At 34.4% G+C, this 20,050-nt stretch overlaps 1 protein-coding gene across 3 annotated transcripts in view; it reads right to left on the bottom strand.

The window, feature by feature from the left end:
* SDK1 (sidekick cell adhesion molecule 1) overlaps window positions 1-20,050 on the bottom strand; it is a 422,401-nt gene that overhangs the window by 401,486 nt on the left and 865 nt on the right. The gene's annotated exons all lie outside the window — the stretch shown is intronic.

Genomic DNA, 20,050 nt, shown 5'->3' on the forward strand with positions numbered 1-20,050 from the left:
AATGTGTAGCAGTGCCAAGCTGCAGCCAGGGCTGGCTGGTCCCAAAGGGAGAGCAAACGAGAAGGCAAGCATGACCCCAGCACAGGGGGTTCCCTCCACAGCTGGGGTGCAGTCCCCTGAACACAGCAGGCAGAGGGAGGTGCTGGTAATGTAACCCACTGACCACCCACCCCACACGAGACAGAAGATAGTGACACCCAGGTAGAACAACGAGATGCAAAAAGAAACGGGTACAGAGACAGCACTGGACACAAGTTAGAATGTGCATCTGAGGGGCCCATCTAGGACACAAACCACCTACCAACCAGGGCTGAGGTCTGTCCAGGAGGTAGGCAGGCCTACACCACAGCTCAGGCAAGGACTGAACACCCGGCACTCACCTTTACTGGAGCTCCTGAGCCCAGAGGCAGGGGGTGTGAGTGGAGGGTCCTGGTGAGGCTGGGCAGGGAAATTAAGACCTAGTGTCCTCAAGACCATGACAGGTAGCACACCTGATCTTCATGTACATTAAGAGTGGCAAAGTTGGCAGGTGAACTGCAGCCACACCTTAACAGTCTATTACTCTAAATAGCTGCTAATTCTGATTAGCTGAAGCTTATATCTTACTAAGTGCGATCACTTTGTGTTAAGATAAAATTAGAATAGGTGTTAGAACAAAAAAAGACAACTGCCTGACTACAGAGCCAAAACATGATAAAACTTCAGTGATGCTCCCGTCAGTTTTTACACAAATATTAAACTAATGGTCCAGAAGTACAAGAAATTCTACACACTACTCAAAAAAATAAAATAATTCTAGAGCAAAGCCAAGCAAGACTAATAGGATGTTTTCCATTTATTAAGAATAATTTACAGAAACTTTTCATTATGAAAGACCTCAAATGATTGGGAGGGCTTTTTGTACAAATGATGATCCAACTTCAGTAAGATAAAGCATGCTTGACTTATCAATAATATCACTTCTCATGTAGTGGAAATTAAGCTTTTGCTGAAGTACCATACTGAATTTAGCCTATAAAAAGAGTATTCGTTTCATTAGTTTTAATCAAATTTTATGGAATCATTGCTCAATGATTTGGGGATAGAACTTAGCTAAATGAAAATCATAATCATACCAACCTTCCAAAACCAAGAATAATTAATTAATTCTTGGAAATGTTCTTCATTACCAATTTCTAGCAAAGAACCCTTTAACACCAAAAGTCAAGTCAAACCACCTATAGTTGTCTTTCCCTGGTTTATCAAGTATCGCTCTTGTTGCTAAGATTGAGAAAACATTTGTAAGAAAAGGCAGAAGTATCCATGTAACAATACTCAATTGTTTCTAGTTTGAACAGAAAGCACTTAACAATGAAAGCGACTATTTTTAACATGTTCTAACATTTAAGATCTAACAAATGGGTATATGCTACACCTAACTTCTTGACATCTGCTTTGCACAGTTCAACTCACAAATCCAGCTTCGGTGTCAGTTGAGAAGAGCACTTAAGATTCTCAGTTGCCACTATCAACAAGAAGTAGAACACGTTGAATGTAAGGTTAGCTGGAGTTAAAAGTTAACAAAGGGTAGGCTTGAAAACCTACTTCTCCAAGACTCAGATTCTTGTCTAAAATGCGGAATCATTTGCTTATACATAAATGCCTGAAAACCCTTCTTGCATCAAAGCTACACATATGCTAGTAACAAATGCACAGGCATTGTCCTGTGATTATCCATACCAGCATACTGTTAGCACAGTCCTTGGCATGGTTTTGGTGATATAACAGTTATTAGCCTCCCAAAACGTGCTTGGACATGCTTTCAGTGTAGTGTGTCTACTAGGGGCTATTTCCAACACACAGATTGGATGTACCCATCTTGTTTTGATAGGTAAAAGGATATATGGATTCTATTGTATTATATATATCACATCATGTTCTATGCAACATATGGTTCTATCACGCCAAATGGCTTCAGTGCAGAAAACAGGTCTGGTACATTTTGGTTTTGAGCATAGATGTGCTGTTAGATTCCGCAATCACCTCTCAGCACAGAAAACTAGTCCCACTGCTTTTTGCAAAGACCCAATATCTCTCTCTCCAGGATATGAAATGTGGGTTCAGTCATGTCCCTCAACACAATGAATTCAAATTGGGAATTCTTGTATTCAATTCCCTGAAAAGTGCCTATAACATGAGGTCACAGGACAAGGCTGAAAGTATTTTCCATTGTCCAGTTGAAGCCGTCTCTTGTATGTTCTTATAAACAGAGAAGGGTCAATGGTCAGAAAGGAAAGGGCAAAAACATAAACACACAAAGGGATCCTGACTTAGGATACTGAGCAAGAAATTCTTGAGAGAGGAGCCTTGGGTTCCTATGCCTGCCCCTAATATTGTTTATATTTTTCTTCCTCTATTTTAAATTGTACACATGATCCTGAGGGTAGGGACAAGAGCATGGAAATTCCCACTTTGAATGTACCTGCATTAAGATCTCATTATTACTGGTAGAGTATTCCAAGTTATCCAAGATAGCTTTTCAATTTAGAAAGTTATCACAGCACAGCCTTGTAAAATGGGGAAGAAAGGTAGATCAACAGACAGTTAGAATACAGTAAATTTCAAAAAAGATTAAAAAAAAAAAAATCTCCTTCCATGTAAACAGAAGCATGGTGGCAAAATTAACTTTTTTTTTTTTTTCTGGAGATTTTTCAGTTCATTTAGTTAAAGTTTTTTATTCATTGGCTCTGTACTAGTAAAAACCTACAAAATCTAAATTTATCATTTAATTTTGCCTAAGACAATATTGTGCTTACATGTAGCTAAGCCTTGATTAATAGATTAAGGAGCAATTTCAATCAATCTTTTTAACTTGTTCTGTGATTTTTTCTATTTCTTGACACTGCTCCATCCCCATAAGAATATAATCTTAATTATTTGTAAGTTAAATATTCTCTTTTTTTGCACAAAACTATTTAAAATATAAACATATGTTTAACTGAGCTTTGCTCTTTTATTCACAAGTATTTATCTACAGTTTTTCCATCAGACCAAATGGGCCCAAAAGAAGTGCTGTCTGAAGAGGAACAAACATACAATTAACAGGATCTACAAGTCCTTTTCAAACAGCTGTCTACTTATAATACAGATGAATACCCTGGATATTTTTCAAAAGTCTTATAAGTATCATGCCACTGAACATACTAATTTTCCCTGCCAATTGTACATTTTTATGTAACAATAACTAGGTTGATGTCAAAGAACTGAAACAAAATTACATACCATATGTCATACCAGAAGCAGCTTAAAGATTAGCATATTTATAAGACAAAAAATGCATTTTAAGTAATGCAAATACAAAAAAAAATACTTATTTGTAAAAGCATTTTTTTCCAAATCAACTTAAAGTATGCTTTTCTGCTTTCCTTTGACAAGATCAAGAAAATTCAATTCCATCCCATAGGAAAGATCTTAGAGAAACATCTGATATTGTGCAAAAAGTCGACAATCAATGATTTATCCTTTCAAACTGTAATGCCAGGGTCTAAACAATAATCCATTTCATCCAAGATAAGACAGAGAAGTCAGTCAATTTGGTAACGGTCATAATGGCCCAAAACATTCCAAGTGGAAAACCATGTAGGACAAGAACTGAACATATGACTAAGTTTCTAATTAAAATCCGGTATTTTTTACATTACCTTACTTTTGCACATTTACACGCTAACTGGGTATCTCAATTCATTTAGACAAACTTCTTAAACTTTTTAAAACCCCATTTAAAAATCTGAAAAGTAATACTAATTGAACATGAACAATTAAAAGCATGTTTTCAGCAGAAGACCAATATACAAATTAAAATGTTATTAAAAAGAAAACTAATGGATAATTAACAAGCTATACTTACCTTTATTATGATCATTAACTCCCAAAGAAGCAATAAAGTCAGAATATTTGTCTACATCCCAGAAACATGGTTCTCTACAAAGTTGATGGACTAACATGTACTTCAATATATTCCACATGTATTTTGCTATATTGCCTTTGGTGATAATATATAATTTAGCTAATCTAATTTAATGTCAATATCAAAATATCTGCCAGAGGAAACTGTGTGCTAGTTATATATATACTTTGCCTAGTCGGAACATAATTTGTTATACTGAAAATAGTTACAATTCTCTGACAAAGTTTTCAAAATGTGAAAACTGAGTAAAACCAACCTCAGATTAATAATTAAAAGTACCAAAAAAAAATTATAAAACTCTTTTTGATGATGAGGCCTATTTTTCCCATTACTGTAGCATTCATTTTAAGAATCCAAAGCTGTGAGTAGCAGATTTTTATATTATTAACATTGCCATATGAACTAGTCAATATAATAAAGTCTTTAGTAATATTTGATCAAACTGCCTTGAAAGGTTTGGTTCTTCTGTCTTTATAATTTTCTTCAGTAAGACTGAGAGTAATCTCATTTTCATACATACTTTATGATGCAATACTAATAACATGTAATAGAATTAATAGGGTAGTTTCCAAGAAGTAAGCAGTACAACTACAAGAGTATTTTTGTTGCACAGTTCTTTCAACCTACTATTCATAGCTAAGAAAGAGCAGTAATTTCCCTGAATAGCAGTTCAGTGATATAAAAATATGCCTATTAAAATGTACTTTTCTTCCCTTAAATTTTATCATATTGTCAAATGGATATAAAAAGTGAATGAATGAATGAATGAATGGCTATTTGCAGTATCAATGCAATACTGACATTATGCAAGTGCTTCACCAGCACTTGCTCAGATTATTTCGCCTTGAAAGACTTTGCATAGGTTAATTGTTCAGAATTTAATAAACAATTTTGTGGACGATACATGATGGTCAAACAGCCATCAAGACACTGAAGAAAATAAATGATGAAGGATGCCTCTGCCACTCTAATCACAGCAATTGAATAAAACTCTTGTACCTATCTCCAGTCTTATAAACAACACAGATCAGAGGGGATGCAGGAGACATTTGGTACGTAAACATCCTTTTCAAAAAAGTGATGGAATGTGCCATGCTTAAGTATCACACTAATCCTTGTTTGACGTACAGAAACTTGTGGATTACGTGCAAACCCAAAGGTTAGATGTTCATTTTGATAAACAGGTTAGACTAACTGGAACCTGAGACACTGAAGGGTTGAAGAGACAACTGCATAAACTTCAGGATTACAGCAGAGCTGGATCCCTCTGGAGTCCCCCGAGGCTGTGGCTCTAAGAAAACCCTCTGCAGGAGCCAGCAGCTTTTAGCTGGTTTTCCTATTGATCATGTTTTCACTGTAACTTAGAGTTTGTGAGATACGTATTCTGTTCTCTACCCAAATGGACACTATCAGGAATTTATAGATAAGAACTCAAGAAAGATCCTTCATCTTCCAGTGTGGAAAAAGCCATTTATGCAGTATCTCTGTTGTCTCCCACACAGAACATCCTTTCTGCTAATAAAAGTCCTTGCACTAGCTACAAAAAAAGAAAAAAAAAAAATAGGGGGGGTGGGGGGGTGGTAACGAAATAAAAACACCACCACCAAAAAAACCCCAAAGGCAGCCAAAGAAAGGAAAAGGGGTAAGGAAAAGCTCTGGGAATATGGGATGCTGTTTTTTTATAGGAAGGAGTTTCTACAGAAAGGAGGAAGATACATAAGGAAATAAGGTATCCTGCACTATATCATTGATGTTTAAAATAATGGCAATTAGAAGAAATCCTTTTGCTAAACTTACTTGCCTTTTTTTTTTTTTTAACTTTGAAACACCTATAACCAGTATAAATCTAAATATTTGAGTTAATAAGAACACATATCTTTCCTCTGGATCTAGTGAAAGGAAAGGACAGAGTTTAGAATAAATACTGCCTTTCTTATGATTGAGGATCTACACATCTGGAATAGTCAAGTACAGTAAAATTTAACTCATAATTCAGTACTGCTGTTTCTGTCTAGAATACTTTCAAAAGTTACTACACCTAAAACCTAAGACTTGGAAAAAATACCTCATTTTATTAAATAGCTCACACATGCTCCAGTAGAAGGCTGAAGATTATATCTATCTTTTACCAACCTGGTGAGCCATCAAACTGCTCTTTGCACCTTGCCTAGCAATATTAGTCAAAATGTACTATTTTTTTTTTCTTACTGTACACATGAAGATACAGTCTCATGTCTTGTCTTTTCATGCTTCAAACAAATTTTGTTTAAAAAACCTTCCATGGTTTAAAAACCTTTCATGGTTTTGATCTTCTCAACAACCTGATTGTATTTATTTTCTTAAGCCTCTTATATAGAGCCAAAATATAACATTAAAAAAAAAAAAAAAAACAACCCAACAACAAAGAACACCAACCCACAATCCCAAACACAAAACATGAATCTCCTTGGCTTTATTATGAGCTGCTATGAAAACTATAGATACCAACAGACAAGTATTTGCATCAAAAAATCCTTACATTTAAATTGACTTTTTACCTGGAAAGGGTATTACTTCCATTATCAATCTGTGTGAGTGGATAGAACAATTTTTCAGTCCCTGAAACCTGCTGAAGCACATCCATTTTCACACACAAAATCCCTCACATTTACTTAGTGAAGAATAATTAAATCAGAGTGACAGTAAAAAGAGGAGAGCAATTTACACACTGACATTGAAGAACTTCATTGGAATTAATCTGTATAACTTCAGTAATACTTATTAGTCAACTCTACTGTATACATTAATTCCTCTACGAAAAAAGTTTTTAAAACCATTCCAACACAACTGAAGCTTTTAAATGCCTAAAGAAAACTATTAAGAATTTTATAATAGCAATGTTTAAAGCTTATAACCCTTCAAAATATTTTAAAGTAAAAATCACCATGTCAGAGAATGTTTTTGACATGTAAGCTTTACTGAATATGGACTAAAATTAAAATTACCTACTTTTATACATCATGTTATTATATTAGTAAAATTACATTAGTTATCATGTTCAACAAAGACATACAAATCTTAATCTTCTTTTTTATGATGTTAGTTTAGATGGCCATTAGTTTCCTCCTACCAGAAGAATTCATTGTAATTAGCCTAACAACTTTTGCAAGTTCTAAAGTATAGGAGATGTGTGCCATATAAGGAAAAAAAAAAAAAAAAAAAAACCACAAACCTTTTTGTGCTACATATGTAATAATGCACTTCTTTTTTTCCCCCACAAATTTAAAAGCACACTTAATAAATGACCAATAGTAATGACAGACCATTCTTTACCAATGACTGAAAGAGTAAAAGTTTCAAAGAGCTTGAAACCTGTTGCCTTTAGCTGTTTCTTCAAAGATGGTACGTCGGAAAGATCCGAACTCTGTTTCTGACAGAACCGCTGCACACACAGTGATAAGAAAAAGCACGACTAGGTAATTGGCTAACCACAGGTGTTTTGACTCTAACATGATTACATTTCACAATGCAGATTTATGAGATTTTAGATCTCCATTTAAGATCATGCCATTTCATACAGTTTCTCTTAGTCAATATACAAGGTACAAAATGAAACTACATCTAGATGCAGTCATAAACACAAATTATTCTTAGAAAACTGAAATTCATCAATATATGCATTTAAATCACAAAAATTAATTTTATACCTCCCTCCAGTAAATTACAGCATCACATATAACACTAGATACTGACATTAATGTCTCTATCTGAAACAAAAAATAAATATTCCACCATGTTGTATGTCCTTTGGCTTAAGAACAGCATCTTAATGTTTATTAAGGTCACAACATTTTAGATAATTACTTCAATATCATTGTTTTCACATAGTTTTAGACAACTAAGAGAGATTATAATGGAATATTATGTGTATAACAGCAACAACTGATCTAGACGTGAAGCTAAAATTCTTAGAATATATTCCAATTTTTCTCTAGTATAAAGATAATAAATAGCCATATAATTCTGTGGGGGCAAAGAAGTTTGAAAGCTCTGTATAATTAAATATGAATTGACTGCACATAGCAGAATCAGTTTTTTAAAAGTCAAAGACTGTACAAAGTTAAAATTTTCAACTTAAAATATCATAATTTTAAAATTAATTCTGATAAATTTATGTGAAATGGGAACAAATAAACCTCAGAAAAGGAAGAAGGAGGCCTCCAAAATAACTGTTTTAAAAACTGAGATGTTTTTAGATGGCCTTAGTGAAGGCCAGGCACTATTGATACTATTTCTGTAGTTTACCTCCATGATTTTTTTCTTTGCAATATCACCCCATTGCTTCTGCCAGTAGAATTTAGAGGAGCGGGTGAAGGCAACTGAGTAGGGGAGAAGGAACTAAGAGTGGAAATTTTTGCTAGAACAATATTTTCCTTCTTACAGTCTACCCTGAGGGTCACAGTTCTGAACACTATAAGCGTGCAATTATTTAACTCAATGCCAAATGACACAAAACGTTCTTTCAGATCTCTTAGAATAACCCGTTAAAAAAGAATTATTGAAAACAGGGCAGGGGAATTAAAATGTAATTTGCGAAAATATAATTATGCAAAGCACTAATATGCCTAATAATAATATGCTAATTTAAAGCACCTATGTAGGTATAATACTTTGTCTATGAAAATCAGAAAAGTAAAACTTCTGACCAGCATCATTAATAGGACTTCAGAGGGCTTGAACACACTGAAGGCTTCAAAAATCCCCAATATATCAATCACTATGGACAGCTCTTCATATATACAGTACATTCTACTTGTCAGTTTACTACATGAGCTCTGAATAGCTATTTCTTTTTTTGTTTTATTTGCCTTGAAGTGGCATCTAACCAAGCATGCATACATAAAGTTTATCCAGCAGGAAGCCACTTTTCCAGAATTTCAAGGCAGCTGAGACTGTTGGATGTCTGAAGAAGTGACTGCGAGCTGCAAACTGGTACAATACCAACATTTGCCCTTCACAGAGAATATAACGTGACTCAATTATGAGAAACCCCTATCTGGCAACTCTAGTACTGGTTTTGGGCACTCCTTCAGTCGAGGCCTTAGAACAGAACTATATCTGGTCTTGTAATAAAACAAACAATAGCAAACATTTTCTTTCTTTCCCAAGTTAGATAATGTCCACTGTCTTTGTCACATGTTAATAGTTCCAACAGATCTCTTCTGGTAAACACACAGATATGGATGCTAATTAAATTCAACTCAAGTGTGAGTGACAACTAGATGCTTTGAACATACCCAACACCAACACTCACTAATTGGTTATAAAAAAATGTGCAATATGCCATAATTTACCAAAGCACCAATGCCTAATCACTTCATGCTGCAATGAATTTCAAGCAAATATGAGTAGTTATGTCATTAATTCTAACAAAGTGACAGTTAACACTTATTCCACTATAGTGAGCATTTGCACAAAAGCTTCTTATCAGTATTTATAATGTCCAGCAGCTCTACAAAAAGATATTTGGAACACTAAGAATTCTTCTAAGAATTATTCTTATATGTAAGAACATTTGTTTACATGTATGTATGGAAATCCAAAAATACTCTTTATTTTTTCATACGCCATATGAAAATTTTGACCACATTTGTATTAAACCATCAGGACAGATATTAAATAATTGATCATTTATTAACCTAATAACTCTTTTTGACCACACTGCACAAGCATAAACTGCCAGTTACACTTTTGTTTGCCAAGTCAACAGAGTAATCAAGAGGAGCTAAGCTTTTTGTTATTACCCAGCTGCACTAGCACATGATGATTGAAAACTTCTGGGGATGTAACTTTAGCTGAGATCAGAATAAACCGTAGGGGAGAGGTTCTTCCCAAACTGAAGAGTTTATACTGGCATTGATGTAACTGAGCCACAGCATAAAATTAGAAGATTAAAAATACTGCCTCCTAATTCACCTGCCACCAATTCATACTGACAAATCACTTCCCTTTATTACTGTACTTGCCAATGGGTGAAAGCTTTTGTATTTTGTCATTTGTAAGTACAGAAAAATAACTTCTACTTACTAATCTTCGATTGAATCCTTGATTTATTAACTGTCACAATGAAAATAACAATTTAAAGGGCAAGGAAAACACAATCCTACTTAGTGAGAGTGGAACCTGAATCAAAGAGTATCATTCCTTTGTTGAGCCCATTTGGACTCAGTCATTTAGGGGAAGCCACCACTGCTCCTGAGATAATTTTAAAAGTTATATCTGCCTACAGCTTCCTCAACTGGCAGTTTTTAGTTTCATTCGCCTGTGTTTTAGTTGTGTCTATGTCTCTTCTCACTGACTGTCAACTTATAGAAGAAATTGCCTATAGAAAAGAAATATTAAAACATATGTATTCAGCATGTCAAATGTCTAAAATAAATTGAAAAAAGTTTTATATCTCTATCCAGTCAAAGAGCATTTAGTGTGAAAGCAATAGCACATTTGTTGGTAAAAGTTATTTTGCAGGCATCAAGCTCCTATTCTGCACTGTTATAGATAAAAAGTATCCATCTCTGCCCATGAGGTTAGGATAATCCAATTGCAGAGCCATCTTGTATTTCCCCACTGGCTGCTGCACTACTTTTTTTTCTTATAGTGGAGCTCAACAATTTGAAAATATAAAAAATGTAAGGTTTACATCTTACCTGGATTTCTGTAACAGAATTGATAAGATTTGTACTCTTCAAATTTTAACAAGCACAACAGTTAACACTGCAGATTTTTATAGACGCCAATATGTCATAAATATGTGTGTTCAAGTTTTGGGTTGCAGAAGCCATAGCTATATCCAGGATAGAAAAGCTGAAAATTATACTCATAAGAAACCTGAATGGAATTGACAAGGCATCATTTTAATTATGATACATTTACATAGTGAATGTAACGTTGAATTACCAGCACTTATAACTTCTGAGTTTGACATGACTGTCATTAACTCAGAATTCTCAACTGAAGATTCAGAAAAATATGCATAAATATTTGACCTATTACATGCTAATAATAAATCATACATAATGAAAATAATTAAATCTGAGGAAGATTGCTATCAACACTAGTATAGAAGAGCTTGAAATAAAGATGTTAGGTACTATACCAATGACTTCAAGACAAGTTTTCAAATGCACAGTATGAAATCTACCTTGCTCTGTCATTCATTGCTACTTCAAACTTATGGATAAATGGGAGATTTATCCTCAGAGTCACCTGAAATTTTTCTGCTGATGGCTTCATTAAACAACAGCATCAACAATCTATTTTGTTAATTGAATTAAGGTAGAATCAATTAACCTATTCTCCCATTTCCATGAACAGAAATGCTTAAAAGTGATATTTTAGCCTTGTTGTATGGCTAACAAGCACTAGCATGATTAGGCTCTGTGAATAGGAAATGCCTTCTTTCTAGTCTAACAAATTTCAAGAAATTACTATGTAAAATATGTATTCTTTTTGAGAGGAAAAAACCCCACAGACCTCTCAAGAGTTCTTAAAAGCTAAGAATCTCACACCCTAATTCCAAAAGAGAGGATAGCACAGAACTTAAGAAAAAAAAAAAAAAAGTTTAAGAAAACTAGAAAGAATATTATTTTCTTTTAAAAATATGTTATTTTAAAACTTAATGTTGCACATGCAGAGTCAGGAAATTAGTTTAATAATAATCCACATTTTTTTCTCCACTTAATACATAGTTTTAAAAAGTAACTTCAGTTACTCCCTCTTCAAAAACAAATCTAACTTCTTCATGGCAATAAAAATAGCAAAAGGTAAACACAGGAGTTACTATTCTTGATCTCTTGCCTCTTAGTCTTATCTAACATTTTTGAAAAACAATGCCTGGGATAATCTACCATTAAACAATCTTTGTGATTATCTTTTGTGAACAAGGTCTTCCAGCACAATAAAAGCCATGCTTCAGATAATACAAGTGTCCTAGAAAAGCTATTCTGTGTCCAGTTAGAGGATAACTATGGAATCTGCTCTACATTTTGCATGTAGAATCAGAAGTATTAAACTATAACCTCAGTCTTTTATTAGCAGTAGGCATCGTTTGTATTACAATAGTATGTAGGAGCAATAATTGGAGGTCAGAAGTACACTGTGGTAGAGGCTCTATCAGCAAAAAAGGTTGCTTGAAAACTTTAAAGGACATATTTATTCATAGACAAAGAGTTTCTCCTAAACAACAGGGACAGCAGGGAAGAAAGCACAAGGGTGCTATATTGCAAATGTTATGTTAGCATGATAGGTTAGAATCTGATTTTATCCAACCTCTTGATACTGAAGGAAAGAAAAGTCCTACACAATCTGCAAGTTAGTTGTACCTCTACATGCACAAATTCAAGAGGACGTAAAATTACACTAATCAGTAGTCACATTTAGAAATACTTACAGAGAATTCCCCTTATCTCCGCCCACCCACTTCAATACTACAGCAGTGTGTCACTTGCCAAGTGTTCCATGTTATGATACATGTATTATCTTTCTATTGCAAGTATGGCATAGCACCATATATTTCTTTTCCAAACACTGCATACCATTTAATTATTTCAAAAGTATTTAGTCATTAATGTCCTTTGAACTTGACAGATAAGAAATAAGAAACAAGGGGCATTCCCCAATGTTCAAGAAAGATAGCAATGACTGTTGTACTGAGTCTGCATTTAACACAAATATTAGGTGAGCAAACAGTACCAGTATAACAAAATGCATTTTTTCTAAATGTCTAAACATCTGTAATATTTGCATTATAGTTCCACTACTTTCTTAGTTAGTACCTTCCCTTAAAAGGTAGCATTGTTGAGTAGATTCACTATGACCTCAATACCAAAAATATATATCAAAAGCCACATACACAAAGTTAGAAAACTATGAATCTGAGGATGAAAGTAGTGTTAACCAGATCTTCTGATTGATTGTGTAATAATGAGTTACAAACATCAATTTCAGCCTAGAATCAATGTAGGACCATTTTGGCAACATGTGCTAGAGCTATGTATCATTATTCTCTACTTTCTAGTCCAAGAAGGCTATGCCCAACAAATTATTTTTTAGATAACTTGTTAGACCTAGGAGTTTATTAGAAAAATATATGGCTTATGGCTTGAAAGACCATAAAGTGGTTTAAAGAGACCTAAGGGACAATGATTTATCTACCAGAATCAACTTTCTCTTCAGGCTGCCGCAACAGAGCATGGAAATGTGAAAAACAGGATTAAAGATTCAAGTTATCTGCTTAAAAACCGCAAATGCTTTATCGTTTATCAAAAATGACACTTCAAAAGTTATCTGGATGGTGTGACATAAGATTGTACAATTCACTTGCACATTTTGTATAAAGTGATGTTAAAGACTTCCTTTTATCAGAGTTGTTGGAGCTCATACTACCATTTTAACTTACTGAATCTGTATAGTAGATACAAACATTAAAAAGTAATGCCTGTGGAATTTGCAACCTAAGTTAAAAGTGGGGTTTTTTAAGAAAAAAATATTATTCCCATTATCGGTCTCGAAAATTAAGATATAAGGGGATCGGAGGGAATATATATATTACCTAATTTTAGCACTTGCCTTACAATCTTAGGTTAGGAAGACTTTCTTTAGAAAGTCTCCATCTAATGGAGGGAGAAGCTCTCTGAAAGGGTCTGTCAGAGAAGAAATCCAAAGTTAAGTCTTCTGAACAACACCTTTAAAGGCACTAACCTTTCTATTTTCTACCCAGGAACAACGGCCTCCACATGTTTGTGACAAGTTAGGCAGTGTACATTCCTTTGTGTTTTGTCTGACTCTGAAAACTCTCTGACAATTTAAACTGATCTTAGTGATGGCTGCCAGGGTCATGCACTCTGGCCATACATTCCCATCACCTCTTTTGCACTGTCCCAGTTTGAGCTAGTTCAGAGAGTTAAATAGCTGAAAATTAACTTTAAAACCCCTTCTCTTAAAGCCTAGATCTACATTTTTAACATAAGTGAGGGTGCCATTTGTATTATACCTCAAGGGCATTCCATTGATAAAGCATATGATTAGCAACAGACTAGTATGTATTCCAGTAATAATTTATTATTTTTCATAGCAAGGGCAGAACAAAAAATAACTCTTAGTAAGCCAAAAATACTAATGCTCAAGATACAGTATACAAATATCATGTATGCTGAGAAGCCAATAATCTGTATAATAGATCTTACAAAACCAGTCATATATGTTTAAAAGTAATTAAGTTAGCATGCACATTAAAATAAAAGGTTCTTCCCTTCTCAGCAAGCTAACCCCTTGAACTTAGACCTGCAAATGCTACATGAACTAATTCCTATAGAACCTATTGGAAGTTCCAGGGCTGTTACATTTCAAAGACCATGTCCATAAAGCAATAGCAAAGTCTTACTTACATGAAAAAAAAAAATTCATCACATATATTTAACACCAGTAAACTGAGAAAACAATACACTTCCCATATGAAAGCATGCCAACTACTACACATCTCAAATTTAATAAATTTAACTAGACTACATGTAAGGCCACTTATCAGAACAGTCCTAGGGAATGAAAATTATAAAGTTGTCTGAAATAGTCTGTAACAAGACCAACATCAGCACTGGCAAAAAAAACTCCAGAAACCCCAACTTCTTCAGGAACAAACCTTTCATGGAGTTATATTTTTGTTCTGCATGAGCTATATGGGTGGTGAAGGGTCATCTCTGAGGCATATGGAGCAAAGAGTATTCAATAGAAAATACTCACTCGATAGTCAGAAATACAAAGTCTCACCAATCACCTGCTTTCCAGCTGTAATAACTGTAAGTAGTCTAATCCAATGCCATGCTATAGCTGCTAACAGTTCTTCCTCTAGTCCACACAAAAGTCTTCTTGTACTAAATTTAAAGAATTTTAAGTAAATGAAAGATGGAGCTAAGCACTGATAAGAAAACAAAATACTGAAAAACTGCTCAGTGAGCAGTATTGTCTTAATTCTGATTAATGTAGACAGTGAAATATGTATCAATTTAAACTTAATCATAATGCACATGCATAAAGAATTCAGATTAAAGATGCACAAGCTACCTTAGTTCTGGTATTTTCTAATCTGAACAAATCTTATAAAAATTATTATATAGTTTATAGCTTATATATTATAACTTCAAGAAAACGCAATTTTGAAAAGACCAACAAATCATCAATTTTTTTGTTAAAAAATATTTAAATACATATTATGTATGTACATATGCAGAGGGAGGAAGAAAGGTCTATTTCTTCAATGAACTCAGCATGAACAAGATTTTGGTCCATGAGTAATCTAATTGCCTTTAGTCTGCCCACGGTTTCATTACAGCAAAAAGGTCCGAGTAAACCTAATAACTAGTCCATTCAGAATGTGGTGTTCAGGTAAAGCTGTATACAAAGTTGCTATAATGCATGAAAATCTTTTATTTGAATCAAAAGTACATTCAAGAGTTGTACATATGTGCTGGTAAGAACATTAAAACAAAAAAAAATCCCTCTGAGACATACAAAAGCCCAAGCCTTCACTTAACAACTTTGCAATAACTCACTTGAAGATTGTTTATTAACATTTCTATGGTTTGTTTAATCACTCAGACAATCTTTGAAATATTAGCCAACACGTGTCTTTGTTATTCAAAATATATGACTATGCACAGAGATGACAGAACCTTCCAGAACAACCTTTCAAGGACTATTAGCCATGGACATACATTCCCTTCTGTCCTTCTTAAATGATGTGAAAGTCACACAGCATAATTGTCACAACGCCTCCCTCTCTGTACCTCAGTCACTCCTGCTAATGCACAAAACCCACATTGATAAACACCTACTACACGTGGTCTTCCTTCACCTCTAATACTATTACACTGCACTCTCAAAAAACTATCTGAAACACTATACTTAAAATGTTAATAGATATGTATACATATCTCTTTGAATCTGCTTTGAAAAGTCTTGAGAAGAAGTCATTTTTCAGCAAAACATAAGCATATAAACCAAAAGTAGATTTACCACAGTAGAGAGTTTGAAGTTGCATGATATGGCCACAGAAAAAGCTAACTCTTTCCAACCCATTGACTAGGCTTGTATCTACTCCTCCAAATCAATTTTTTAATTATTATAATTATATACACAAAGAAATCACCTGTTTAAAAGCTAGCACATACTTAAAATGTTCATCTAAAGAAAGGGAACACAAGAGGTAAATCCAATAAAAATCAGTGAGTTTCCAATAAACAGTAACAGAATTTTTTAGAAATAGAAATGCATCATTCTACATTTAATTCAGAATGCCTTCGACTCTCCAGTAAGTATTGCCCTCACATTTAACCATCTCTCTGTCTTTTCAGCAACTAAATATGCTATGCAAGTTGCTTATCATTTCTGCATCTAATGTAGTTTGAAAATTGCTTGAAAACGCTTCCTATACTTAGCATATTTATAAGCTATACCAGATCAAATATTTGAATTTAAAAAGTTGGGCCCCAGAAACATTTTCTTCTATCTTCCGTGTCACAGCTTCCGTCAAAGTGTAATAGATATTGATATCACCTTAAATGCACATTCAGGTATGTATAGAATCCTGAATTACAGATTTGATCAAGTAGCATAAAAAGATTACACTTTCATTGCTTTAAAACTAAGAAAAATCAGACAACCTTCATTTTCTTAATATTTAAGAATACCCATCTCCTGCCGGAGAAGCTTAAAGCTTTGCACTGCTTTTATCTATTTTAAAATAATTCTGAACAACAGTCATCAATCCAAAGTATTTTCTAAGTATTTTTTCACTCTTCAACAAAAGTACGAGATTGGGAAGGTACTTAAATCCATTAAGATGCATGTAGAGCAGCCTCTAGCAACTTCCAACCTATTTAAATAAGAAGAATTTTTATATTTTCATATAAATATTCTAGTATTTTAGTAAACAGTTTGTACCTCAGTAGGCATCAGTGTTTGTTAATCTCATACCTAACTAATAAATTCCAATCCTGCAACGAGCTCTGTGGGACTATGCCCAGGCATGCTAGACCACTGAGCTAGAGGTCACTGCAGGATAATCTTCTAAATACAGTAGTTAGTTACTGTGTCGAAATGATTCACTTCTACCACAACCTTGCAAATTCTAATTTGATAATCACAGTAATTATCAATTAGCATTTCATCACTATTTGATGACACACAGTGACTTGAGGCTAACTAGCACCTAATACTCAAGTTTGACAAAAATGCCATGAAATGAAGCATCGTGGCAGAGGCTAGCAGGCATGAAGAACTGAGTAAACAAAAAATGTGCAACATTTTTCAGACGCTTGCAGGTTAATTTTTCTGCCAAGCTTCCCGTTCACAGAGGTGCCAATGTAGTAACCCGGGTGAGACACACCCGTGGTCTGAACCGACGCCTGTTCGGATCTGCAGCCGTTACAGAAGTAGGAGCACCAGCCTAGGCTGTGTCCATGGGACAGGCCACAACCTTTGTCATCTGCATGTTTCTTCCACCCAGAACATCACTCCCATAATGAGGAGGGCTGCCCTAACAATACTAAGGTTATTATTCAGTACAATAAGCCATAGTATGTTTCATGATAAGTAAATTCACTTTGAAAACGAAAAAGAAATAAATCGTTATATCTAATTATGTAACACAACTACTAGAAGACAGAAAAGCTGAAGAGCTAAGTACAAAATTAAGTTACAAGTAGTTCTATCCACAGTTCACCTCTAGATCTGCTTTTAGGTGGATGATCATTCAAGTCTAGAGAATACTCAACCAACCTGTTGCAGCTGAAAATCTTTTCTTCCATTCACCTTACAGGGTAAGATACTTCATCTCAACGACTATCTAATCTGTTTCCTATGAACTAAGAACCTGCATTTCAGTGTGCTTGAAATATTTCTTATTTCTTTAATGCTGAAATAGTATAGAAACATTAGCTAGTTATAGCATAGTATTATGATTCATTCAAAACAGACATGGCCCATATATTTAGAATGTTCATTTTTGTATCACATAAAAAGATTGGAGTCATGTAATTCTCTCATGCATATGACCACATCATTCCATTAAAAACTTTCTATGCCTGTAGCAGAATTTCCATTTTCATGAAGGACTTTTATGAAAACTGTCATCTTCTCTCTAAAGTAAATTTTTGCATAAAAATGATGAATGTATTAGAATCCATTAGAATTCAGAGTGCAAAAAGAATCATAAGTTATAGATTAATACAAATTTTTTGAAAACCTAATAGAAGCACTCTGCATTAAGACCTCCATGCTGGTTTATGTGTCAAAGAATTCTGAGAGGACTAACTGTAATTTACATTTTCTACATTATATAAAAATAAGAGGGTATTTTGTTTCCACATTGTATAACTGTTTTATCTTTCACTGTTTAATGTCTTCTAAACTCCATACTTCTATCTGCACCAATATTTCGCACAAATAATCTACTTTACTCTCTTTGCTTCCCCTCCCCCTCTTAAATACTGATGGGCAAAACTAAGGTGGTGTTACGACTTTTTTTTAGGATAGTTTGTAACCACTACATAACTCCCTGAGATACATATTACATAAAACTGACATCACAGCAAATGCTTAATAATCTGAAATAGTATATAAAAATTGTTTGATAGCATGTGTGATAAACAAGTTTCAAGTCACTTTTTAATCCAATAAGATGAATAGTTTACTACTAAACTACAGAAAAATGTTTTACATGGCATGTAAACTGATTCCTGAATCACTGGCACTTAAAACTGCCTTATATGAAAAATTTTTGCATTTTTAATATAAACAGCAAGAATCACCAGCATTTGTCTTCCAAAATGAAGCATCACACTGGCATCTATCAACAACACAACTTCCAAAAGAAAAAAAAAAAAAAAAAAGTGATGTGAATTTTAATTTGCAGAGAGATTTCAGGTATGTCTCCTTTCAGGATAACAATACCCTGTTAGGGCTTGCAGGCCTGAGCATAAGTAGTTTGGGAATAGCAATGACAGCATAAACAATAAACAAAGCACTGCAAAAGGTTTATGAGGGTGGAGTACATTATTAAACACTGGATTAAAACTCTTCTGTATCCTGCGGCTCCAAACTTTCTGAGGATGCAGTAGTAAACCCTCAGCAGACTTGGCTTATAACCCCTCTTCCTCAACACACAAGCCCATCCAGTTATTAAAACTGAATGCACCGTTGTTCCCTATGAAATACTTGAAAACAAAAAACTAAAACACAAAGACCATTCCCCTTCATAGAGTATTAACTTCCGCTTTTAATAACCAACTCATCGTCCCACCCAATACAGTTCTGCATTGTCCAACACATCCCACTTCAGCCAGACAATGCACACAGCAATAAAACTCAACCCAGCAAAGAAAGTGAAAGCTGCGTTTGTTCAGCATGTTATTTGGCACAGCCAACTGTAATGCTTCTGCCTGCCATTTATTGTTTACTCTGTCAAAGGATTATTAAGAAATAGACTACATTTGGCAATTTTTTGAGAGGGAATTTACATGCAAAGTGACTGACACTTGATATTTAAAGTCTATTGGTCGACTCTGACCCTTCGTTTACAAGTGACTCATTTGACTGCAAGGATCTCTGATGTGGAAATGCTCAGATACGAATCAATCGCAGTGTTTGTCTCGGGTAGATGTTACTTGGCAATCCAAAAGAAATGAACAATGCTCGAACCGAGGTTCACACAGAATAGTACTCATATGTTTAAAGAATTCCTTTTACATGCCTGATTTAGTTCTAGTCGGCGGATTTATGACTCCCCTTCTCCTAATAACTTATCTCAGTGCACAGTGTTTTTAAACGCACACACACACAACCAGCAGTTAACTCTTTTGCTGCCTAAAAGAACAGAAATGTTCGGACGTAATTAAATAAATAAAAAAACCCAGAACTGATACCGGTAGGGCTTTTGATTCTCTGTGGGAGGTTGGGAAAGGGGAAGGATAGGACGAGAAAGGGAAAGAAACATGTAGGTACAGTTTGCAAAACCCTGTTCCATAAAGAAACGATTGTGTGTAAGGAACGACCATTCCTACATGAAACCAGCTC

Source organism: Tyto alba, unplaced genomic scaffold (genome assembly GCF_018691265.1).
Source record: "Tyto alba isolate M040663 unplaced genomic scaffold, T.alba_DEE_v4.0 Super-Scaffold_28, whole genome shotgun sequence".
NCBI lineage: Eukaryota > Metazoa > Chordata > Aves > Strigiformes > Tytonidae > Tyto > Tyto alba.